Source organism: Aedes aegypti, chromosome 3 (genome assembly GCF_002204515.2).
Source record: "Aedes aegypti strain LVP_AGWG chromosome 3, AaegL5.0 Primary Assembly, whole genome shotgun sequence".
In the NCBI taxonomy this organism is placed as follows: Eukaryota; Metazoa; Arthropoda; class Insecta; order Diptera; family Culicidae; genus Aedes; species Aedes aegypti.
The window spans coordinates 59,310,148-59,323,305 of NC_035109.1; positions in this window are offsets into that span (position 1 = coordinate 59,310,148).

Here is a 13,158-nt window from a genome sequence, read left to right on the forward strand (position 1 = left end):
ATTTTGAAACGATTTTCATCTGCATGATATCATCTGTTTACAAATCCCGAACGAAAATGATTCAATATTTATATGAATTTACTGTTTCAAAAAATTGTTGGCTATTGAATGATCATGATACATAAAATCCAAGGGACCATCGACTTATAAAATTATCTAGTTTTAAAATGTACCGAAACAAAAAATCACAAAATCGAAGGAACATATTTCTGTATGTCTAGTAATATACGTAATATTATTTTGTTGATTATACTTTATAAACTATTATTTGAAAACTTTTTTCGAAATGCTCAAAAAATCACATTAATTTGACTGACAATATTTTTTTATTTTCATGTTTTTCAAATTTTATTACAACTCGCAAGTATTTTTTCATCCCCAAACAATAATTAGATCACGTTTCCTCAAATAAGAAAGGTTTTAAAATATATATCGAGTTATGGAGAGAAATTTCCCTCTCACGTGACATCGACTAGTGGAGATATCTAGTTATAGAAATATCGACTTATGGAGAGCACGATGTATGACAATTTGAAGGGACCGAAAAATCAATCGAGTTATCGAGTTATAGAACATCGAGTTGTGGAGAATCGACTGTATGCTTTTGCGGTCACGCAGTCTTAATTTTTACAACGACTTATTTATTTGCCCGACGTTTCGACACGGGAATTGTGTCTTCCTCAGGGGGTAAAGACACAATTCCCGTGTCGAAACGTCGGGCAAACAAATAAGCCGTTGTAAAAATAAAGACTGCGTAGCCAAAAAGCATAATTGATTACATACAGTCGATTCTCCACCAGCTGTTTGAATAACATTTGAGTCCTCTATCCAGCAAATAATCCTTCGTAATCTCTGCATCAAATCAAATCCAAAATCCAAAATCCAAAATCCAAAATCCAAAATCCAAAATCCAAAATCCAAAATCCAAATCCAAAATCCAAAATCCAAATCCAAAATCCAAAATCCAAAATCCAAAATCCAAAATCCAAAATCCAAATCCAAAATCCAAAATCCAAAATCCAAAATCCAAAATCCAAAATCCAAAATCCAAAATCCAAAATCCAAAATCCAAAATCCAAAATCCAAAATCCAAAATCCAAAATCCAAAATCCAAAATCCAAAATCCAAAATCCAAAATCCAAAATCCAAAATCCAAAATCCAAAATCCAAAATCCAAATCCAAAATCCAAAATCCAAAATCCAAAATCCAAAATCCAAAATCCAAAATCCAAAATCCAAAATCCAAATCCAAAATCCAAAATCCAAAATCCAAAATCCAAAATCCAAAATCCAAAATCCAAAATCCAAAATCCAAAATCCAAAATCCAAAATCCAAAATCCAAAATCCAAAATCCAAAATCCAAAATCCAAAATCCAAAATCCAAAATCCAAAATCCAAAATCCAAAATCCAAAATCCAAAAATCCAAAATCCAAAATCCAAAATCCAAAATCCAAAATCCAAAATCCAAAATCCAAAATCCAAAATCCAAAATCCAAAATCCAAAATCCAAAATCCAAAATCCAAAATCCAAAATCCAAAATCCAAAATCCAAAATCCAAAATCCAAAATCCAAAATCCAAAATCCAAAATCCAAAATCCAAAATCCAAAATCCAAAATCCAAAATCCAAAATCCAAAAATCCAAAATCCAAAATCCAAAATCCAAAATCCAAAATCCAAAATCCAAAATCCAAAATCCAAAATCCAAAATCCAAAATCCAAAATCCAAAATCCAAAATCCAAAATCCAAAATCCAAAATCCAAAATCCAAAATCCAAAATCCAAAATCCAAAATCCAAAATCCAAAATCCAAAATCCAAAATCCAAAATCCAAAATCCAAAATCCAAAATCCAAAATCCAAAATCCAAAATCCAAAATCCAAAATCCAAAATCCAAATCCAAAATCCAAAATCCAAAATCCAAAATCCAAAATCCAAAATCCAAAATCCAAAATCCAAAATCCAAAATCCAAAATCCAAAATCCAAAATCCAAAATCCAAAATCCAAAATCCAAAATCCAAAATCCAAATCCAAATCCAAAATCCAAATCCAAAATCCAAAATCCAAAATCCAAAATCCAAAATCCAAAATCCAAAATCCAAAATCCAAAATCCAAAATCCAAAATCCAAAATCCAAAATCCAAAATCCAAAATCCAAAATCCAAAATCCAAAATCCAAAATCCAAAATCCAAAATCCAAAATCCAAAATCCAAAATCCAAAATCCAAAATCCAAAATCCAAAACAAAATCCAAAATCCAAAATCCAAAATTTAAAATTCAAAATCCAAAATCCAAAATTTAAAATGGCATAAAATGACTTAAAGAGGCTTAAAAAGGATTGAAATGGCTTAAAATGGCTTAATATGGCTTAAAATTGCTTAAAATGGCTAAAAATGACTTAAGATGGCTTAAAAAGGCTTAATATGGCTTTAAATTGCTTGCAATAGCTTTAAATAGCTTTGAAATGGCTTAATATGGCTTAAAATTGTTGAAAAGGCTTAAACTATGGCTTGAAACGGCTTGAAATGGCGTAAAAGGCTTAAAATGGCTTGAATAAGGCTTGACAAAAAGTCTTGAAATGGCTTGAAATTGCTTGAAATAGGGGAACTTACGTATTATCGGCCGATTTGTTCTCTTCGTCATGGGGGGTTTTTATCGACCAAAACTTCTGAAATTCGGCAGTAAGATGCACTTATATGGTGAAAGTATTGGTGCATAATTTGAGCCCAATATGTTTTAGAAAACCACCCAAGACGAAGAGAACAAAGCTGCCGAAAATACAACAAGTCACCCTAGCTTAAAACCGCCTAAAAAGATTAAAATGGCCAAAAAAGGCTTAAAATGGCTTAAAAGCTTGAAATGCCTTAAACTGGCTCAAAATGGTTTAAAATGGCTTGAAATAGCTTCAAATGGTTTTAAATGTATTAAAATGGCTTTCAATGGTATTAAATGGCTTCAAATGGCTAGATACAAATGTTTCAATTTCGAGCACATGTGACAGATACATAAACTACCATGAATGTTATTAAAGTAGCATGTTTTCTTCATCGCGTTTCTAATAATTACCATCAAACTTGTTCTGGTCAGCAATAATCGAAACAATCAAAGTCGCATCAATATACCCACCCAAACATGTGTTAGATTCTTAGATTGATGTGTTGTCCACACCTGATCATTCAAATAGCCACCAGCGAGAACACAAGACACATTCCATCCCTTGCCATCATCATTAATATCATGATGAGTTTCATTATTATTAGGCGGCTGCTTCCATATTATGATGCGTATTGTGCAAGCATACTGACAATCAATTGCTCTTCGATCATATCATGACTAGTTGTATCATGACGCCATCTTCGAAGCATCATCTAGACTGTAATTCAAACCGTAAGTTTACAAAATCTACCACATTCAAAATCCGTTCAACAGTAGAGCAACCCCAAATTAATTTCTCCCTATGCTCGCCGCCATACGTACATCATCCTTCCCAATCATTTTCATCACGGCCTAATTGTTGCAATGATCCAAACAAGCAAAAACCCACACTCGTCAATAAACATCCTCAATCCGGGGATCCATTATTATATCAACCATCAACACCATGCAGATATAATCACCATCGAAAGCTGGTGCGCTGCTTTGCAGTAGGGTGGCCCAGAATTATCAAGCCACAAAAATCCCAAGTTTCTAAATAAAATGCTATTTATTACTTCTATATTGATTGAAGAATCTTCCTTTATGGTCGAAAATGTAAATGGAACCTTTTACCCTACACAGTTGAAAATGTTACATCGAGCTGCATGTAACAAAATGGCCTCCATCGTATTTACCACGATTTCCCATCTGATTTCAAAATTACAGGTTGGCTTCAGTATGGAACTTGCGTACAATATTTCATGCAAATATTATCGTGTGTAAATTTGAATAAAATGTTATACAAATTTACACACGATAATATTTACGTTAGGTGAAAATTTAAGACTTTTTATTTGTGTATATATTTGGTTGATTTTTGCTCCATACAAATTTTCTGGGGGTTCAAATGAACGATTTTGGGAAGTGTAACTTAAAACTTTCAACAGATTAATTTGTCTCATATAAAAATGGGCCACCTTACTGTACAAGCTCCCAACAACCGCTGAATCGCGCTCACCGCTTTTAACCCTTAACCCTCGATTTTCAGATTGGCGGGTGGTACGAAAGTGAGGTGGTGCCAGTTAATGGATATTTATTGTACCGGCACAAGGGCGGTACCGATTAAACTTTACATCGCACTCAATTTCCCGCGAGCTTCCCGCCTTCTCCCGGCTTGTGTGGCGTAATCAGTGATTTAAGCTGGTCCATTGTTTCGCATACATACACATTGGCAACTTGATGAAAGGAATGTTTTTTTTCGATGAAAACAATAGCGGATGGATTTAAAAACAAAAAAAAACTTCTGGAGATTGACAATAAAACCATAGTGAACGCATCATCATATGGACCGATGCACGAGTTCATTAATTTGACGTTTGAGCGTTGCCGAATTCACTTGTTGCCATGGTCACGTAAATAACACGGCACCGCTGAAACGTCAAATAGTGAACGCGTGCATCGGTCCATAGATAACATTGCTGTGTGCGTTTGAAACGCAAATATCAAATGCGGGAACACCACACGCGGTAAGATTTCCCACAGGCAATCCGATGTCAAAATAAGGTTTTCTATGCTAGGTTGGCGGTGATGTGCGTAATCGTTGCTAGGTGTCCTTGGATTCTTTTGCCTTACCGCATTTGAAGGACATTTAGTGAAGATTTGCACCTCAAATGCAAACAGCAATAAATATGACATGTGTCCGTCAATATACAATTTTTGAAGTCCTCATACAAAAAAAAAATAACTTGTCGTTTTTTTTTTTCGATGCACGGGCAACGTGTCCAGCCCAACATGGCCTGCCGTGTATTTTACGCTTTTTGAGGATATCTTCACGCGTAACTGTCCAGGTCGTGGGATTTAATCTCGCCAGGAAGATAATCATTCCGTAATGGATATGTTCTCAACTTCCCCATAGAGCAGTGGTTCCCAACCTTTTTGAAGCCGCGACCACCTCTAAAGTTGTAGACCCCAGAATCTTATTGTTCTGGAAATCAGAACCTATATTGGTTGCACGATCTGCCCGGTTTTCGGGGCTTTGCATTTTGCTCGATAATAACATCATCAAATTGAAATCTTGCTTTTGCTGTTAACGATAATTGATTTCAATTAATTGAAAACACAAGCAAAATATTGACAACTGAATGATTAACACTCTTTCAATCATTTGGAATAGCTGTCCGAAAACGATCATAGTGGAGAGACAAAAACATTCAAGCAGTGTGTGAACTGTTGGCAGCGTAGCGTCTGATGGTATTGATACTGCCGCTGCTTTTTGTTTTAGTAGACTAGCAGAATCGATGAACTGTGGTAAAATGAGGTCACAGTTCCCATGTCCGATCTTGACATCCTTATTCGCATAAGAGAGGATAAGAGATGGGCAAAAAGATTCAGAGCCGTTCATAAAAATCGGATCACTCAAAAGAACGAGGTATCCGTGGCTCTTTTTTGGCGAAAGTCGGTTCATTTGGTCAGCACGGATCAGACAGAAAGTGACCCGGGAACGAACAAACCGATTATATCCCCTATTTTACTTCGTTCGTTTCTCGGCTTTATTGTAACGCTTGACGCGTGCCTTGCTTTGCGCGCCACGCACACATGCTAACAATTTTGCTGCAGCTCCGCACTCACAGCATATACAGCCAAACAACTTATTTGCCCGCTCACTTGCATAAAGGCAGAGGAAAGAGAGAAAAAGCGCCCATTTGAACGGATAAGCTCAATGGGCCGAGTATGTCATGAGTTTCTGATGCAGAATGTACGAAAAATGAGAGAGCGAAAGATACGACGCATGCCGCGCAGCAGGGAGTGATCCACTCTTTTTTTTCCGTTCGCTCGGTTTATTAGACTTCGCTAGGGCTTGCATGGAGATCTTCCATTTAACGATCAAAATATACCGTGTGTCGTTTATAAGCATTCGAATGAACATGTCAATATTATTTAGCAATAACAAAGAGCAGATATCAAAATGATAAAATATTTACAGTAAACTGGATTATTGAAAGAATTGTAAAACATCTAAATTGATCCGAATCAACTGGCTAATTAAGATTAAAGCTCCATAAATAAAAAAGAAAAAAAATGCATGGATTATTTGTAGGAAAGACCCTTGCAGATATTATCTTTTACTGACATGTTCTCCCGAAATGTCCGCAAAGAAGCCCTGTCGGAAAGGCTACGGCATTCCGGAACGGTCCACTTATTCAAATTATGTTTAAATGATAACAACCTATCATTGTCTTACATTTTACATAAACACTTCGGTGTTGTAACTGCAACACATAAAAAAATAATCACATTTCCAATATTTGGCACTTTCATGGCCCTAGAACAACCCGGAATATCTCCGGTATGGTTCCGAATTCATCATTGTCCATTCATAACAAATAATAAGTAGCTTTTTAATGTCAGCTGAAGGTGATTTCAAAAAATCGAATGGAAATTGACGAAATGGCAGCTATTTGAAAAGGCCATTGTAGTAAGGAGAAGTGCATTAAGAGATAACATTAGTTCTTTAAATTACTTCAATTAAATTAAAATATGTCATGACATTCCAATTAAATGTTCATAGTCCCTTTTCAAAACTTGATCTTGAAAACGGTCTGACAGGTTCTCACTGTGGAAGAAGAAATTTGTCATTATGTGTAGACATACTCTGGAAAACGAAAAGCTCCGCTTCACTCTCTCTCTCAGTCAGTGTGTAAGAAGAGAAATTGAGAGAATCCAGGGTTCATAGGAACTGTAGACAAATTACTCGTGGTAGTCTTTTGGAAGTAGCTGACAGCGACGGACGCAAAATGTCGCACGGAGACGAAAGTTCGGCTGAGGAAGTTTCGGCCGGTGCTTATGTGAGTTTGGCTGGCCATGAAGGACGCAGTATGGCCGACGACAGCGGAAATTCGGCCGGCACGTCGGCGAGTTCTGCCGGTTACGACATTGGCGCAGCCGGTAGCGCTGTGGGATCATCGAAGGTGTAAGTATAATACAGTTGAGCGGAAAATGATAAAGAATTGACGAAGAATAACAGATGCAGTGATGGAAAATGATTGATTATTGCCATGGATGAGAAAAAAAAAATAAATGTTCAAGACAAAATATTCGCAAATGAAAAAATAATTGATTTGCCAGAAAAAAAAGTATAATTGCAAAGAAAAAATAAATGGAATCAGAATATACATCTGGATTAAAATTGGATGGAAAAAATAAATGTATTGCAGTAAAACGAATTAAGAATAAAAAAAAATAAATGCTCGAAAAGAAAGAGAAAAAAAATAAATGCTGAGATTGAGAAGGAAAATTCGTTTGATTTGGAAAATGCTCTAAAAAATATGTGTTGATGAGAATCATTGAAACAAATGAGACAATATGAAAAAAATAAATGCCAAAAAAAAAAAAAAAAATTAACGATCAAGAAACGTGAGAAGCCCAGCAGAAATTTAAAAGCAAAAGCAGTTGATCAAGTTAACAGAAATATAGGACGGCGTATGATATTTCTAGACTTAATTGCGCAAAAAAAATGATAAAAAAAAAAATGGGCTTTTTTTTTGTTTCCCTCTTGCAGGAAAATATCAAAGAAAAGATTGTTAAGGGAATTGAAAGAGGCAGTTGACAGAAACAATGTTCTTCGAGAACAGGTGACACGATTATCGGTGGATCAGAGGACCAGCGAACTAGCTCATGTTTGTGCTAGCACTATGAGCCAAGAATCGCACGTCTCCAGAAACGATTCTGTAATTCTATCCACAATGAGCAGTTGGACTTTGGGAACTCTCAACATTCCTGAATGCGTGCCAAGTGAAGGAGAGTCGGAAATAGATAAAAGAGCATATGCGTATTGGAAAGAAACTCTAACGGCTTCGTTGCAACTTGTGCACTCGGCTGATGAGCAAGCGAAGTATGGAGTGTTTAAAATCAAAGCCGGTGTGAAACTGCGAGAAATATTTAATACTACAGTATCCTCGTCTGAGATGCCTAACGAGAAAACACACCCATTTTCGAACGCATTGGCTCGGCTGGACGATTATTTCGGGTCAAGGACGTACATGCTATCTCAACGCGGTAAGATGATGAATTTATGCCAGGCGTCAACAGAAAGTAGTGTGGAGTTCGTTAGACGAGTGGCATCCACCGCGAAGCTTTGTAACTATGGAGCAGATGAAGAGATGGAAGCTGTCGTCCGTGTAATCACTACGGGTGCAAACGATAGTAGAGTCCGAATACTTGCTCGCAGAAACTGGGTGAAGCAAGGGTCGATGAAAGACCTAATTGATCTGGTTCGTGAGCACGAACTAGAAAAGGCAAACGAGGAAGAATTTCAGAAAGCTCACCAACGTAACGAGCCAGCAGTCATTGCTACAGTTTCCAGACGTCCACAGGAGCTAGAGCGACAAGAAAGATTCCGTATGAACTGGAGAGGAAAAGGAGCAGTACGTGGTGGCCGTGGCTTCAGACGGGGAACAAGAGGATACAACCAAGGAATGTTGCGAAATCAGAGCGGATCTAATTGCTGGAGATGTGGTAGTTTCTCCCACCGTTCATTCGCTTGTCCAGTGGCTGACAAGGTGTGTCACACTTGTGGTCGTGTAGGTCACATTGCCCGTGTATGCACGTCATCGAATCAACAAATTCGAGCCCGGTCATGGAAGCGGCCTTCTGATTCTGAAGAACGTGAGGTACCGAGGAAAATTGCAGCGATCGAGAACATGCCCGAACAACCAGACGTAGTCTGCAAGGTACAAGAAGCTGACGATAATCCAGAGTAGATTCTAGTGTTAGTACTGATACATTCTCATTGATGAACTGGCATTGTTTTTAGTTCCCTTATGATTGTTTTTTTTCTTCATTGACTGAAATTGAATTCGTTGGCAGTCAACCAGATAGCTATCTCTGCAACCATTTATCGAAAAAAATAAAAAAAGCAATTTCAAATCGACTCATAGTTTTACATTGATGAGAATCGTTATCGTACGCGTTACTGATACGATTGGAGCCAAATGATTCGCTTGTAAGCTAAACCACTCTTTCCCTTGATGACAAACGTAATCTACAGTTTCTAAACGACACGATAAATTTGAAATAGGGTAGTGGTACCGGTTTTTAGCCATATTGCTGATCGTAGCCATTGGGTTCATTCACAAATTTGCTAACGCAAAAAGAAAAAAAACACGTATTTGGCACCCACCTCCTTGTAACGCATTTAGTATGAATGTTTTTCGAATTTTGTATGGACTGTAACTTCTTACATTTGTGAATAGGCCCATAGTGGATTATACTCCGTTTTTTACATAACAAATCAGAAGCAAACATTTTGGGATCACATGATAAAACTATATTCATTTACTCGTCCAAAATAAGAAAACATAATTGTCATTAAAAATTGAACTCCAATACAGCAGGGTATTCCTAATTGGCTATTCTCGTAAAAAAATAAATAATCGTGATTGATATATTGCGAGATATTTGCGGTACATATAATGTTCCAATACATAATAAAAAAAATGCTCTTAAACTTGCTTAAACCGATGCTTCTACCCTAACTGTGATGTGTATACACACATGTTAAAACATTATTTCTCTCTGATAGATGTGGAGGTACAAATAGGGTGCAGAACTACTTGGGCACGTCCATGATTCACTTTGGCATGGGTTTTTTTTTCTCTCGGCAGAATTGTCTGATACCTTGCAATAAGAAGCGCTTCAGTACAATGCATATTGTGGTCTGAAGTTAAAAAAAAAAAAAAAAAATCCACTGCCGAAGTGAACCAAAAGTGCCAAGAATAGAATCCGGTTCCCTACTATATTTTCATCAGGATAAATTAATTCCAACAATATCCTTTAGTTGTTGAAATGGCCAATCGTCGTGCATGTTGTAGATTTCCAGTCATTTGGCTCCAATGTTACACGTGAAGTAACCACTAAGAAGGTATATCTGGAATATAGAAAAATAATTCAAATTATTTTCAGAAATCATTCAATGAACAAAAGCTAGTACGTTGTGGAGTTTCTGAGAAAATCAACCAGCAAGTAGACAGCGTACAATCGCTTTTTCCAGGTTCGTTCGCAGATGCTATTGTAACCGGTCGTGTTGCAGGGATTGAAATACTGTTTATGATCGACTCAGGTTTGTTAATTGTTGATGGTAGTGAACAAATTGCTTATGTACACTCTTATAAAAAATCAAGTAAATTTACGACTTCTTTGATGCACATAAAAGAAGCGAACCATTCGACATAAATTTACATCTGTTCTTAAAATTACATGAAAACAAAAAACCAAAAAAAAAAATTACACGCCGGGACGTAAAAGCCATAACAACTGACTTTTACATCACGACGTGTAATTCTGTGCTTATCTTGTTGTCGTTCCTCAAGAATACGATGACCAATTCTCATGCGCTAAGTCGGGAACATTTTGAAAAAACTTCAAAACTCTTACCTTTTGCTATGAATACACATAGGACTGGTAAAAACTTGGAAGAGCTAATGGTCGTTGCAACGCGTTGTCTGCTGCACACGTTTTCGTAGACTCCTTCATTCTCGCGGGAGTGAGAATTAGAAAACACTTTTTATTGCTTCTTTTTCGACATACACACACTTTATTATGGGACGAACAATCTTCAACGTATAACAAGTAATGATGTTTTCATCAGATTACATTGCTCTGATAATCTAACGGAACACTACCGGAACCGGTGTAAATCTCTTCTTCCAAATTATCGGTCGCAATCAGCCGTCGCGAGCCAAATTTTCACACCTGCGGAGCGTCACGCTTAATAATGCACTAAGTATCGCTCAACCACACTTTCCCTATTGAAGATAACTATTAACAGTTTCACTGCAAAATAATATTTGCATATATCGAGTTCTAAATATTAAATTTTCAATTAATTCGCACATAAACACTCCAGAGAAAAGTCACGACACCGGCCATGTTGAAAACAAACTCAATGACTGATATGCTGCCGGCGCAAAGTCAAAGATCATGTAAATTTAGGTTTTTTAAAACTGAAATTCCAGTCTCATAATTATATTCTACGGCATGCAACATGTGCGATTAGAAAATTGACGCAAACGTTACATGTGCTTGGAAAGTTAAATTAGTGAACGTGATTTTCAATCTAGTTTTATTGGAAATCTTATTTTGTTTTACGGTTTTGAACTTTAAATCATAAGAAACATAAAATTGTGTTGTAAATGCATTTACGTCACAAATTAAATCAGTGCAGGTTGGATTAAGTCGCATGTAAATTTCATTTTTTTTAAGAGTGTATTTTTGGCATTCAATACAGGTGCTCAGGTGAACACAATCACGCGCGAGTCTTTTGACAAAATTATGGTCGACCAGAAAGCTTCATCAAAAATTTTGACTCTGAGCTATTCTACCGACAAGCCCTTAAAAGCTTATGCTTCTAGCGGTCACATAGAGGTAGTGGCCACATTTTCGGCCGAGCTATTTATATCAGAAGAGCGACCGATTATGATTGAAAAGTTTTACGTTGTCGACGAAATGCGATCGTTACTGGGTTTCAACACTGCTATAAGGTACAGCATTCTCAACATTGGATTGAATGTACCCGTACGATATGATCAATTGCATTCGATCCAGAGTGACTCATACATAGCAAAGATTGAGCAAGCGACACATTGTGAAGAATTCCCCAAATTCAATATTCCCCCAGTAACATTGAAATACGACACTAGCAAACCACCCTCGCGAAATGTATACACCTATGTTCCAGTAGCATTCAAAGAATTGTTAAAACAGAAACTCAACGAGTTGCTAACATCAGGGATTATAGAGGAAGTGACTCCTGATATGGACAGATCTTTTTGCTCGTCCTTGCTCGTAGTACCTAAGGGCAAGGATGACATCCGACTAGTAATAGATCTGAGAGGTCCCAATCGCAGTATCCACCGAACTCCATTCAAAATGCCTACATTTGAATCCATTTTGATGGAACTCCATGGCGCGCAATGGTTCTCGACCATAGATCTGAAAAACGCGTTTTTTCATATCGAGCTGGATGAAAATTCTCGCCACCTAACGAATTTTTTTTCGGGTGATGGAGTATACCGATACAAAAGACTCCCTTTCGGACTCTGCAATGCTCCTGACATTTTTCAGGAAGTTCTACAGACAATAGTTCTTGCTGGTTGCGAAGGTCAAGTAAATTACTTGGATGACATAATGATCTTTGGAAAAACGAAGGCAGAGCATGACAAAAACTTGGAAAACGTGTTGGCTTGCTTGGAAAATCACAATGTGTACATCAACAAGGAGAAATGTATGTTTAGTCAGCAGGCGGTTCCGTTCTTAGGATTTTCGGTATCATCTGAAGGTTGGAAACTAGAGGACGAAAAGATAGCTGCACTTCAAAATTTCAGAAGTCCAGATACCATTACTGAAGTTAAGAGCTTTTTAGGGCTCATTAATTTCATCGAAAAGTTTATCCCGAATCGAGCACAAAGAACATGGAAGTTACGAGAATTAGCTAAGTCGGAACAGTTTTACTGGAATGCAGATTTGGAGGAAGAGTTCGAGTATCTAAAAAAAGACGCGTGGAAGACGATCACAACACTGGGTTACTACAGCAGGTGCGATGAAACGGAGTTGTACGTGGACGCTTCCCCATATGGACTAGGAGCAGTACTAGTCCAGTATGATAAGGAACGAAATCCCCGAGTAATAGCCTGTGCTTCCAAAGCTCTGACTCCTACAGAACATAAGTACCCCCAAACCCAGAAAGAAGCTCTGGCGATGGTCTGGGGCGTTGAAAAATTTTCGATTTACTTGATGAGTGTGAGCTTTACCATCAGGACCGATGCTGAGGCGAATGAATTTATTTTCAATGGGTCACATCGAATTGGTCGTCGAGCAGTTTCAAGAGCAGAGTCCTGGGCGTTAAGACTGCAGCCATATTCGTTCAATGTAAAAAGAGTTCCTGGTAAATCAAACCTTGCCGATGCCCTTTCCAGGTTGGTCAAACAAAACGTTCCTGACAAGTCTTTTGATGAGACTGCAGAT